General features: G+C 39.9%; 1 pseudogene; it reads left to right on the forward strand.

The window, feature by feature from the left end:
* Positions 1–177: 177 nt before the first annotated feature.
* LOC119735331 lies at positions 178–12,964 on the forward strand (annotated as a pseudogene).
* The last annotated feature ends 639 nt before the right edge of the window (positions 12,965–13,603 follow it).

Genomic DNA, 13,603 nt, shown 5'->3' on the forward strand with positions numbered 1-13,603 from the left:
CCCAAACGTATGCGTTATTAGCCATATGCTCTGTTCAATATGACTGGTTTTTGATACTATAGAAATAAATAAACCTTGAAACAATGAAACCTTGACATGACCGGAGAATGATATTTCCGGGTTCAATCGGAAAAAGGTTTGTGTGCACGGTAATGAAAACAACTTAGCAAACTGATAATGGCGTCGATAGTTTACACATGCATGTACATCATTGTGGTTGAATTGTCGTGTTTTCACGGAGGTAAGTGGATCAACTCTATCCATAAAGCTGTCTTTTGAGTTTGGTTATTTCAACTTTAGTGTCTATTTAGTCAGACAAACTTACCGGATGTGACAAGGTTTTTTTTTCCAATATGAAAGTATAATTGCTGGAAGTTCAGCAACTCTCATCTGCAGTTACATGCAGACTGAAACAGCAACAAAGTTTAATTGTATTAAAATGTTGGCGGTTTGGTGTCGTGGCCAACTTTATGGAGGGATTTCAGTAATGTGCCAGGCGGGGGGGGGGGGGGGGGGGGGGGGGGACAGGGGAGGGGGGGGGGACGGGGGACGGGGGGACGGCGGCGCAACAGCAGATTACACTAGGGAGCGCTATCCATGATACAGATGCACATCATTGTGTATACTCGCGCATACAACAAAACAGTGCATTGTAAGCTTTTGTGCTTTGTGTTTGGTTTTCCATAGAAATGGATAGAAAATACTGTTACCCCCCCCCCCCCGACACCGCCCAAACAATTAAACTGTTTTTCAGTACGCCTGTGAGCAAAATACGGGCAGCCAGATGTTATTGTGGTATTTCAACACTATTTTTAAATAATTATAGGCTGGTTGTTTTGGGAGAAAAATCTCAAACATTTACTGTTAACCAGCTGCTCTCAGTCTGTTGCCATTCGCATCGTCATACTCTACATTGTGAAACATGTTGTCCTTTTTCAATTGCTTGTACCTGGTATACCATGCTCCTAATCTCAACATGTATGTAAATATCCAAAAATTATATTTATTTGTGATACGTATTTAGGAAACAAGAAGTTTCTTGTTAGTTTTCCTATGAAAGTAGCCAGGTATATGTAGGTTTGTTTTATCAACCAGAAATACAGTTTTAAATCATGATGCATGTATAAATGTGAAATTAGAAAAAGCAAAATGTTCGTGTACACATCTCCCCATATTCTTAGCGTGGCTACGTGTATGTACAGAGGCAGCCCAGTATCATGGGCTAATCTCATGATCACCATATCATTTTCCATGAGGCGACTGTTGTAGAAGACGCCTTTTTGAAATGTGTTCTACCTTTTATTCATTTCACCAACAGCACAAGGACAGATTGTTGTCAGTGGACCTGATTGGACAGACACTGGACAGGATGCTGTCTTCACATGCATCTCTACTGAAACTGTTCGCCTAGTACAGTGGTCCAAAGCTAACTTTAATGAATCGGCTAATAGTGCAATTCTACTCATAGGGTTGACTGTTTCCAATGGCATTGTGATAAATAGCAATAACTCCAAATACGGGTTTGATAAGGACGCCCTAGGGTATCCATTGACCGTTAAGGCCGTCACATCTGATGACCAAGGAGCCTACTGGTGTTTAATTAACACTCTTGAAACTGGATACTTCAGAAATTCTGTGGAGATGCGAGTAAGAGGTGAGAACTCATTGAAAGGGAATGCTTACAAAGTGGACAAATGCAACAAATTTGGATGTAACATGTAATTTTGATCACTCAACATGAGAGTATAGCCAACGTACATGTACACGTGGGCCTGCAGATTCAAGGAAATTAATGAAATTGTATATAGAACACTTACATCAGTGATATTAATTAAGACCAATATTTTATCAAAACTACACAAGTGGATTGTCTAAATGGTATTGTTCAAAGGAACTCTTTTGTCTTTTCCATCTAGTCACACGAGCCAAATGTTTGTATAAAAAGTCTTATTAGCTCTACGTGCAATATAAAATAATGAAGGTAAGTCAGAGAGTCATTTCTCATAATTATCGACGGAGCCTTTGTATGTAGGTAATTTCTGCGTATATGTGCGTGTGCCGATACACCACAGCAGATGTGCAGTACTACAAACATGGACATGTAAAATGGACATGTAATGCGATGTTTTAAATTGTACATGAGAGTCATTCCGTGTCAAATTAACACACCCAAACAGGTGCCAATTACGCAGATGTTTTTTTACATTTTCTGAAATGTTTAGGTCATTGTGAGGAAACTCCAAATCCAAAGTTTCCAAACTTTGAATGTGTTAAGTCATGCAACTTTGTGTAACCAACGGTAGATGGTAGATGAAGTCACAGTACGGTATTACAAAATTCATGTTCATCAGGTCCTCCTGATGCCCCTGTGATCACTTTAAGTTCTCCAATGATTGAAGATGCTCTAACTACACTGACGTGTGCAGCAGACATGGGATATCCTGATAGCTTGAATCTGGTTTGGTCCAATGGAGGCTCACCTATAACTGGTACCAATACGAGCTCGTCTGCATCAGGTGATCGCTACAGCTTCACCAGCACGATGGACTACACACCAATGAGACAGGATAATGGAAACGTCATCACATGTGTAGCACAGAGAGATTCAGGAACGCGTAGTAGTGAAGGGAGGCTGCCCCTCGACGTACAATGTAAGTGTGGCTTCTTTCACATTTCTGTAGGGGCAAGAACGGAAACTTTGGACGGTGTAGGACGCACGTTATGGGTTGAGGGTACACCATGGAATATATCTTCTATAAAGTATTGGGCTTAAAAGAACTAGAACAGCAGGTGAGAATGGTTCTCGGCCATTCCCACCTCCTGTTCTTTCAGTACAGCACTTCACAGAAGAGATATCTCAAGATGTGCTTACAATACTTGGCAAGCCTATGTGTTTAAGTTGATGCACCAATCTAGACACGGATGTTAGTAAATGTAAGTTGACTACTTCATGAAAGAAATATTGAATAAGAAAACCTGTTACTTATGTAACAGTTAACTTTGAAAATGAATAATCGATCGGCTATTCCCATAGAGCTATATTAAATTTAATATAGCTCTAACGGCTTTTCCTCACTTCCTCTCTCATTCCATGAAGTGATTCGCATTCCGATTTAAACTAATTCTTTTACAAAGAAAATGTTCTCCGACAAAAGAAAAGTTAGTCTAAACATGTTGCCTTGTTGAAAGTATATTGTATGATGGACACAGTCGTGGGCTATTTAGTTTGGTTATAGGGTAAGATCGTTTGTATTTACGCAAAGAGCGCCGTTACTTTAATGTCAGATAACCGAGTGAGGGTCTCAATAAACATTGGTTTCCCAAAATCAATTTTCTTCAGTTTGTGCTGAAGCAGTAAGCGTCAGTTGTCCATCAAGTACAGCATCAGGTAGCATCGTGCAACTATCGTGCAATTCAGGCAGCAGCAACCCAGCAACCTCACTTGTTTGGTCCAAGAACGACGTGGTCCAGTCTAACCCAAGCCAACCAGTATTTACCGATGGAGACTACGGTGGCCGAGAGACAACACTCAGGTTGACAACAGGGGCACTGACCAAGACAGACAACAGAGCTGTGTACAAATGCTGCGTGATGACGACGTCGCTATGCACTATGGATATATGCGACTCGTGTTCGTTGAATGTTGAATGTAAGTCGCCATTTTGATCTTTCCATTAATGCTGTCCAAATGTTAAACTGATGTGGTTTCAAAGTGTGAAACCAAATTATGAGCTTGAAATGAAATCGTTTGAGATAAACAGAGGGAAACTAAAGGCTAGCTATGTAACCTTTTCACAGTGTTGTAGTACTCGTACTCGGTACTCGTACTCGAGTACTACTTGAGTACTTGTTTGGAGTACTAATATTCATACTCGGACTCGAATGTCTAAGTACTCGTACTCGAAATGACGGTACTCGTACTCGTGCATCAAAGTACTCGTACTCGACATGTCGAAATTGTACTCGAGGGGAAAATTGTATAGCTTCACTTACCATGGCCTTATTTTATCGATACTTTCAGTTTAAAATGGTTGATTGGCTTGTGGAGAAATCGAGATTTGCTGATTTTCCTCTGTGCAAGTCCGGACAAACACATTTAACAACTGGCCGTGAGTGGGTCTGTATATCGGTCTGACTGGGCCTGGGCCAATGACGCACAATAAACCCATTGCCTTATGGCCGTATTCGGAAGTACAAGTACTCGTACTCGTACTCGGAGGTACAAGAACTCGCACTCGTATTCGGCAACCTAAGTACACGGCAGTACAAGGTACTTGGAAAAAAATACTCGACCACAACACTGCCTTTTCATTATGTCAAACAAGTACTTGTAAAGTGCTTGTATTTTCTTAGGCAAATTGTTGTGCCTATATTGTCGATTCTGTCATACTTCCTGTAGCTGTTACACATAAACCTTGTACTAATGTAGTGCATAAAAAGTTCTTAACACATCGACAATCGACCTGTCATTCCTTCAGTAGGTCTACATTACATCAAATTAATTTAATGGCTTTCTCGGTAAAGTTCTGGAAAATGAATTGTTCTTTGTCTTCCCTTGTAATATTTAATTTTATCAAAAAATATATTGACAAAGAAGTCAAATGTATATGATTCTCATTTGCAGACCGCCCGGAGTTTTCTTTGCCAACACTTATGCCAACCGGTCCTATCGTAAAGGGCGGCAGCATAGTACTGTCCTGCAGCGCAGAGGCCAATCCTCAGCCCCCTGATTTCATCACATGGGAAAAGGTCGGGTCTCCTGACTCCCTAACCTCTGTCTACACCGATGGAACAAGCACCCTGACACTAAGCAGCATCAGCAGGGACCAGGCTGGGTCATACAGGTGTCGCGGAAACAATGGTGTACCACCTGTTGTCTTTTCAGGCTCTGTTGACGTCATTGTACACTGTAAGATTCTTTGTGTGTTTGGCTACAAATGAAAGACTACGCAATTTTGAAGAATCCTATTTATACCCTACTGCTGTGATATCAATTAAAAAAAAATGTTTTCAACATTGTTTATTTCTTCCTTTCCATGCAAAGATGAAGTGAGCATCCTAAATAAGGTCGACACATCAGTGGGGGCAAAAGATGGTTACGATGCTACCCTTGTATGTGAAGGCAAGGGTAATCCCCTCCCTCGAATGACATGGTTGCGTCCAGACGGTGTGGAGTTAACTAATGAGACCGACCCTGGAAGGATATTTCAGGTCGATACCACTCCTGAGGGGGATGATGTATTTGGATTCACCATCAGGAGTACCTTGCACATCAATGAAGTGACTGGGACTGGAGACTACGGGTCTTACACTTGCAACAGCGGTAATGGAATAGGAATGGTTGACACACTGACCATTGTGTTGAACGACAAAGGTAAATTAAAACAGTTGGTAAAAAAAACTAACAATGGTGTTGTATAAAACAAAGGTGTTGTATATAAAATAGGTGTGTTATAGGCCAGATAATGAATGTTTCACAATCGTGCAATGGAAAGAATAATTTCATTCGGTGACAAATGGAATGTTTCATCCCACTCGGCTTTGTCGCGTGGAATACAACATTCCATTTGTCAAGTGAAAATAATTATTTTCATCATGGCAGTCATAAACATTCATTACTTGTACATTGTACAACTGCATATCAGCACCATACAAGCGGTATCGTTGTACCAATTGCTCTGTGGCTCCACAGTAAAGTGTAATCAGTCACAAATATAGGAAGCTTAATAACATTATCACAATTTGTTTTTAACTACGGAACAGGTATATATTTTGCCTGTTTTCAGGACTATTTTAAACAGAATATGTAAACAGTTAGGTCCTCTATTTGTTTGTCATCTGTGCCATAGTCACACCGCTGCCACCAGAAGATGTGTCCATCGACCAGGGTACAGTCACAGCCACATCGGTAACACTAACTTGGCGTCCTGGCATCGACGTCGGCGAACCTCAGTGGTTTTATGTCAACATCCGGGAGGTTGACACAACGACAGGGTTTGATCCCAACACTCGGGTGAGAATCGCCGATGGCGTCGTGATGCACGTGATTGAGAGTTTGAGTGCGTACACCAAGTATGAGATCGAGGTTTATGCTGAGAATGCTAACGGCATAAGCCAAAACGTCAGAAGGACTGTGACAACTCTACGTACGTTCAGCCTTTTGTTTCTCTCACACCATATTCATTGTTGATTTAACAAAATAACTTAGCAAAGGTAAAATTAGAGCTATTGCCATTTCACAGTGTAGTTCCTGATAAGTCTCATTTGGTGGATCTATGGGTTTTGTTATACTATCTAAGTCCGGTATTGAACACAATTTTCCTTCTTTTTCGTTCAATTTGCACACAGCTGATACGCCAGAAAAATTAGGTGAGTGATTTAGCCTATTTGTTTCTTGTTTTTGTTTAAACGAGGCTTGTTGCTGACATATCAATCAATCTGTTCAAACAGTTTTAATTATTTCTGTTTACATCTGATTTGCTTAATACGATAACCAAAACTTTGTAGAAATAGGCAAATAGGTAAAATATATTGTGTGTGTGTGTGTTTTTTATATAGTTTGTTCCGTTCGCAATGTTTTACGGGGTCTGTCTTGTATTTGTTCTTAGATATCTCTGTGACCACAAATCAAGAGACTGGAATGGTCTCAGTTGATGGCATTCCTCAAGATGGCGACACATCGTCGTGTTTGCGGCTTGAAGCACGTCTAACCAACCAAGATGATTGGTTTGACTATGGCGAGTGTCTTGAGACAAACACAGACTTGGCTCTACGCGAGGCTCGATCTAGATACTGCTATGGAGACTTGTGTAGTCAGGCGACTACTGCAATAACAGGTCAGTCAAACCGGTTTGAGGTCAGTCAAACCGGTCTAGATACTGCTATGGAGACTTGTGTAGTAAGGCGACTACTGCACTAACAGGTCAGTCAAACCGGTTTGAGCTCAGTCAAACCGGTCTAGATACTGCTATGGAGACTTGTGTAGTCGGGCGACTACCGCAATAACAGGTCAGTCAAACCGGTTTGAGATCAGTCAAACCGGTCTAGATACTGCTATGGAGACTTGTGTAGGCAGGCGACTACTGCAATAACCGGTCAGTCAAACCGGTTTGATGTCATTGGTCTTTGTGCTGGTCCCAAAGAGGGCAGTCTATTGTCTTTGCACCTGACTGATGGAATGACTCACTGACCGACTCACTAACTGACTGCGGCTTATGATTTGGGATGATATTGGCTTGTGAAGAGAGCTGGGCAGTGTCATCTTGTAGGATGACTCCTTGATCGGCTAATTCTAGCCTAATTAGTAGACTAGATATATAAAAAGACTCATAATGAGTCGCAATTGTGAAGCAAAACACAATGCGCAAAGCGCTAAAGTGGTCAAAAATCAATTGAAAGTCACCTGACTCTACCTCCCCTAAAACACACTTCATGTCTCCATGAAGATAAACAATAATAAACAAGTAAACATTTCAAGTTTCAGATGATAAGTTAAGAGATAGGTAAATTACCAGCAAAACAAAACCAAAAGGACAAATAATAATGGGTTTCACTATTTGTCCCTGTTTCGTTTGTATTTTTTGTGCTCAAATAGTTGCAGGACAGTCAAGTAATGCAGGATTAATCGCTGGCATTGCGATTCTGGCCATCATTTTGTTAATCAGCGTTGCACTGAATGCTGTGGTAATCATGTACGCCAAAAGAAGAGGACCAAAACCAGGTAATTAAATTGGAGGTTTTTTAATCCTCGGTTTCGTCATCGACTTTAGCTTTGGAACATTTTAAACCCTTGAAGGACTCCCGTACAAGGCAGTTGTTGTTCTATCACAGAAATGTCAGAGACCAATGTAGAAAGTGTCATCCTAGTTCAGAGTGTCCTTATTCCTGTAGCTGTTTCATTCAGTCTTATGACAATCACTAACAAACTAGTTTCCATGCGGTTCTTTACAAAGCAGGTATGACTAGCATTCCTAATATATAAGCCAATATTTTTTTTGTCACAATTTCGAAGTAAAATTAAATATTTGGTTTTCTTTATTGCAGAAACCAAGAAACGTATTTCAATACCGTAAGTATAGTCACACTTGCACACAACGTGTAAGCAAGATGTAGCAATATCACGAAAGATTTTAATATTGGCTTTAGATTAATATGGAATCAATGTCAACCTATTTCCCCAGGAAATTCAAGCCAGAACACAAAGGAGGTGTCACCAACGAAGCAGTGGAATACCAAGACTTGGGTAAGATGCTGAACAGGCCATGTTGGACTTTGTGAATGGAAAAAAGAAGGGAAACATTTTTGTTTTGTCGCTTTTTTGCTTAACACTATGCAGGTGTGAACGACCACACCACACCTCAATGGACCCAAACACGAACGAGCTGAACATGTGATCCCCAAAGTTTCTGGTAATTGGTCTCTCCTTGTCCTATTCATGAAACTTTTTTTCTTCATGGTAATCTTTCTTTCTTCATTGCAATCTTTCCGCAGACGTACCCCTACAAATCCTGGCCGTAGGCGGGAGCCCCAACCCAGCTGCGTCGACTTACGCCAGCATTTCTGAAACTCTCGCGGAGTTCTCGCGAGAAAAGCTGACGATCGTTCGTGAACTTGGACAGGGCGCCTTCGGGAAGGTTTTACTTGGGAATGCAAACGGTATCGTCCAGCAGGGAACTGTAACGCAAGTTGCTGTCAAAACTCTAAGAGGTAAATCGACTACATCGATTAACAAGAAAACAACTACCAGTTCATCATTTACTTTTGAATTACATGTCACAGCATGGCTAAATTTCCAAATACTTTTGATATGATATTTCATCATTGTTAGTCCACGTTTTTCACTTGTATGAATAAGTGGTTAAGACGAAGTAAGCAAAATACGAAGCCTAACATTCAATTTCGGACATACTGTTATTTGAGATAGATTATTCACATGTATTTCTAACGGCTATTTCATGAACAGACGACGCAGATATCACGGAGAGAGGCGATCTGCTCCGGGAATTGGACTTCATGAAAAAGCTTCCGAGTCACTCTAATGTCGTCAAACTCCTCGGATTCTGCATTGACAGAGGTAGATCATTAACACTTGTATTAAATTTGAAGACCCTTTTTCAGCATCACTTCATTAGATATCACGATTGCATACTTCAAAATATTAAGGGCTTTCTTGACAACTGTTTTGGGGAGATTACATTGTTTTCTTTAAAGGCACACTAGCAAAAAAAAAGAGTCTGTGAGTAGCATATGCTATTCAGCGATGCACCAAGACGTCCACTTAAAGAACAGTGATTATTGCCATGAACATTCTCAATATTCTGTCAGGAATTTTTAGTTCTAAAGTGACTCAAATAACAACTCTGCTTTTATCAGATCCAATTTATATCATCATGGAGTACATGTCCAAAGGTCAACTCAAGGAACTCTTGACGAGTAGTCGAGGCAAAGGCAAGTTGCAGGTGTATAGCAACCTGCACGGTAGAAGCAAATCTCTGACGTCTAAGGACCTCATCAAGTTCGCTACAGACGTTGCTGATGGAATGGCATTCCTAGCTTCACATCAGGTTAGTGTTGAATTTTTGAAATAGACATACATTAGTTTGCAACTGCTGTCTATAGTTACGTAGCCTACCAAGTTGATCATTATGCAATAAATTAGAAATCAGACGCCAAGTCACAAGTCAAACGTACAGGGGATGGACAGAGGATAGAGGAATATCTTTGTGAAATCCCACTTGAGTAACTTCTGATTTAACTCGGGATGAATTACTTGTGGTGACTTGTGGTGACTTGTGTTGCCTTGTGATGGAATAACTATACGACTATAGCAAAATGCGATTTGAAAGAAACTGAAAACCAAAACCAAAGTGACGATGATCAACACGTATATCTGTATAAGGCTAGTGTTTAGGACTTTTTTCTTCGGTTCTGTTGGTAATGAAACAAACAGATTCTTCAAACTGCATAAAACAGTAAAACAAAATATATATGTTTGTTTACGGGAAGAATATTTCAGGAAAAACCACAGAATCAAAGACCGAAAGCCCAATCCACTGGGGCATGGGTGGGATTCCAACCCAGGTAACATAGAGGGAGGTAAGGAAAGCAAAACCACGCCATTTATCGCGAATTGATGATATTCTGTTTTTATACACAGTGCATTCACAGAGATTTGGCGGCCCGTAATGTCCTTGTGGGTGAGAACATGATCTGTAAGGTGTCTGATTTCGGACTCGCTCGTGACGTCACGAATATGAGAGTGTACCAACGAAAGTCTGAGGTATTGAACTTCGACAAATTAATTTCCAGAAACTTTCCTTTTTCAGTTATATTTCTTTGGTACCTATAGTTTCCTTCTGTTTCCCATTTCTATCTGTATGTCTAGCAGAAATATTTCGCAACGTTCAAAGTACCAGAATCCTCTTCCTTGTTTTTATTTCTGATGATACTGTATTTAATCAGTTACAATCATTTAAAAGAGTGCAGATTTCCAACTGTGCAGGTGTTTATCAGAATTTCACGTTTTTTAGTCTGCAATGTCAGGTATAATCAAAAACGATTTGGGAAAATACTTCCAAAACTATTTGTTTAAAACACAGTGCAGTCAAATCTTAGATCGCATGATCGCATGATGTAGTGTCTGAAGTTTAAAGCAAAATGGGCTTTAGTCTCAACAATACATTGTCTCCTTTTCAAGGCTCGGTTACCTGTTCGTTGGATGGCCCTGGAATCGGTTGTTGATGACGTATACACAACAGCGAGTGACCTATGGTCTTATGGCATACTTCTGTGGGAGATTGTTACTCTTGGTAAGATTTAAAGTGTATAAATATCCATAACGTCGTAATTGCCACAGAGATCTTTCTTTTAGAATAGCAGTGTAATACCTCCTCTCTAGTACTATAGTTTGAGTATCGTGCCCTGAAGTTGTAATTCCTGGGAACTAATACATTTGCGAGGGCGGAGAGGTTTTGGCGACCAAGGTCCCTCAATAAGTCTTCGCTCAATGTTGAAAATATGTAACACTTCTCTTTTATTGGTTGCAACGTCTAAACCATCTCTCTCCAACCTCTTTTAAAATCTTAAAATTTAACGATGATGAACTAACTTTCCTTTCAAATAAAATCATGTCTCCCCCACTACGTTCGGTTTCATTTTAAAAAAAATTGAGATCAATACGAATCAGTTTGGGGTGTTTCAGCTTCGTCATCAGAGCAACTACAATTAATTCCAATTGTTCGGATTCTGTGGTAATGTTTCGTTACAGGTGCTCGTCCTTATCCCACCATGAGCTTCAAGACAATGATAAGCAAGCTGCAGGAAGGATACCGCATGCCAAGACCAGAACATTGCCAAGATGAACTGTAAGACACATAAAATCACTTTTTTGGGGGGGACATTATATAGATCACTAATGCAATTGAGAGTTAAGATGGTCATGATGAATTTTGATAAAAACAAACTCTTTGATCACAAGAGTTTAAACGAAGCTCAATCGGTAAAGCGCCGCTTCGGTATTCCGGAGCTCGCAGGCTAACAAAAACCCACTGGTGTCCACTTCTTTGTTCAACTTTGTTCAAGTTTGAACAAAATAACTGGGCAGCAATATAAGCGAATCATGTCTTAAAATGCAAAGGCTATTCTTACTTTTGTAAAATGGGATTTAATAATAATAATAATAATAAACTAAAATTGATATTGCGCGGTCTACATACAAATGATCCCACGCGCATTACATAAAATACCACTGTAATTACATTAAAAAAAGAAAGAAATAAAATCAGTCACAACTTATGTTAAACCAAAAGGGGAAAAAAAGAAAATGTAAGGTCTAGTACAAACTGAAACAAGGTGCTACATTTTGGACTTTACATCTAAAGATCCATTGGTTTACTGTTCAGACTAAAACAATTTATAGAAATCAACTTTCGAAAATGAGTACAATACGATATGTACTTTAAAGTGTTTACACATTCAAACATTCGACAGAGGTATAGGGCGTTCATGAATACAACAATGTCTTTTTTGATAACCGGTACCGATGTAATTCACTTGAGTAAAAGGTTACATGTCTAACTTTATTGTTTCCATTAACACAGGTATCAAATGATGCTGGCTTGTTGGGAGGAGGAGCCCACAGCACGACCGTCTTTCACTGAGACTGGTCAGAAACTTGAGAAATTGCTGGAGGGAGCGCATGTAAGTAAATAAATATGTATTCACCTCATGAAGGGCCATTACAAGTACCAAGAAGGGAAAATGTTCTTTCCCTCGATCAAGGCCCCTGTCCCCTTGTGCCTTCCCTTAGATTTTAGATAGAACATGTGTGAAATGTTGACGAAACCCAATCAGTGTTCCTAGTGCCCCCTACATATTGGACAAACTACGACACTGGTTCCCAGTCTACTAAGCCATTTAAAACATTTGGGTTGGTGCAAGGCAGGGTGCCAGGTCAGCAGTATCTCAATGTGTTATTGCACCATGCAGTGCACATTTAGTTTCATGTGCCATTGTGTGGCCATTTTCTCAAAGAAAAGTCTCGAACGATTCAGGTGAAGTCCCTTTTTTTACAAGCAAATATCCAATGAAAAATCACGCACTAAGCCAAAGTTATGTTACAGAAAACAAATATCGGATGCCACTCTGTTGTTTAGTAATCTCCCACGGTTACCAATAGCATTACTTGTAATATACTGATATTCTGATAAATATATTGAAATTTCACAAACCGTATTGCAACAGTTTTTCCTATTCAATGGTAACTAATCAAATACAGTTCTTGTTCCCGCCCGACCCAGCACCTCCTTCAAAAGTAGGATACGACTATATAAATTTCGGTGAAAATTATTACGTTACGTTGCTCTTTCTTGTTGCTCTTTCTTGCCAGGATTACATAACTCTGTCAGACTACCAAGAATTTGACTACGAGGTGACGATTCCTGATTCTCCCGATGAGAAGGTTTAAAACATTGAAGATCATACTTCACAGGGAAAACAACGGTTAGAACTAGAACAGTATTATCAAACTTGTTTTACATAATACTGCTCATGCTTGAAGCTATAATCCCAACGGCAGTTTTACATGTAAAAATGTATGCCACTTATGGCCTGACTGAATCATGGCTCGTTAGATATATTGCAGTGTATTACTAGGCGTCTGATTGTGTATACTATGTCACCATTGTTAGTCTTTGATGTTGTTTTTATTATCCTGTGAGGGCGCACTATTATGAAACAGGAAAACCTGGAAGAAAAATAATGCCGTTTCGATGCACAACTGATAGCTTTTTGAAATGAAAACTAGTACCATCATACCATTGTAGGTATAGAAGAGCCTATTAATAACTTTAAGTATCCTATACTGAGAACAGGTCATTAAACTATTATTTAACAACGATAATTGTCACCGAAGTTTGTAATAGTTGCTTGTAATATGGCCGCTATGGGTAATGCATTTATCCATTAATGTACAGAAAGGGAAATCGTTTAAAAACAATGCTTGCTCATCCGATTCATATGTCGTCGTAGCAACTTAGGCAGTCCATTGCTGTTCCTAAGGAAGAATGCCCACTCGGTTGACGCCTACTGGAGCCGGAAACCACGT

This window comes from Patiria miniata, unplaced genomic scaffold (assembly GCF_015706575.1).
Source record: "Patiria miniata isolate m_02_andy unplaced genomic scaffold, ASM1570657v1 HiC_scaffold_29, whole genome shotgun sequence".
Lineage (NCBI taxonomy): Eukaryota > Metazoa > Echinodermata > Asteroidea > Valvatida > Asterinidae > Patiria > Patiria miniata.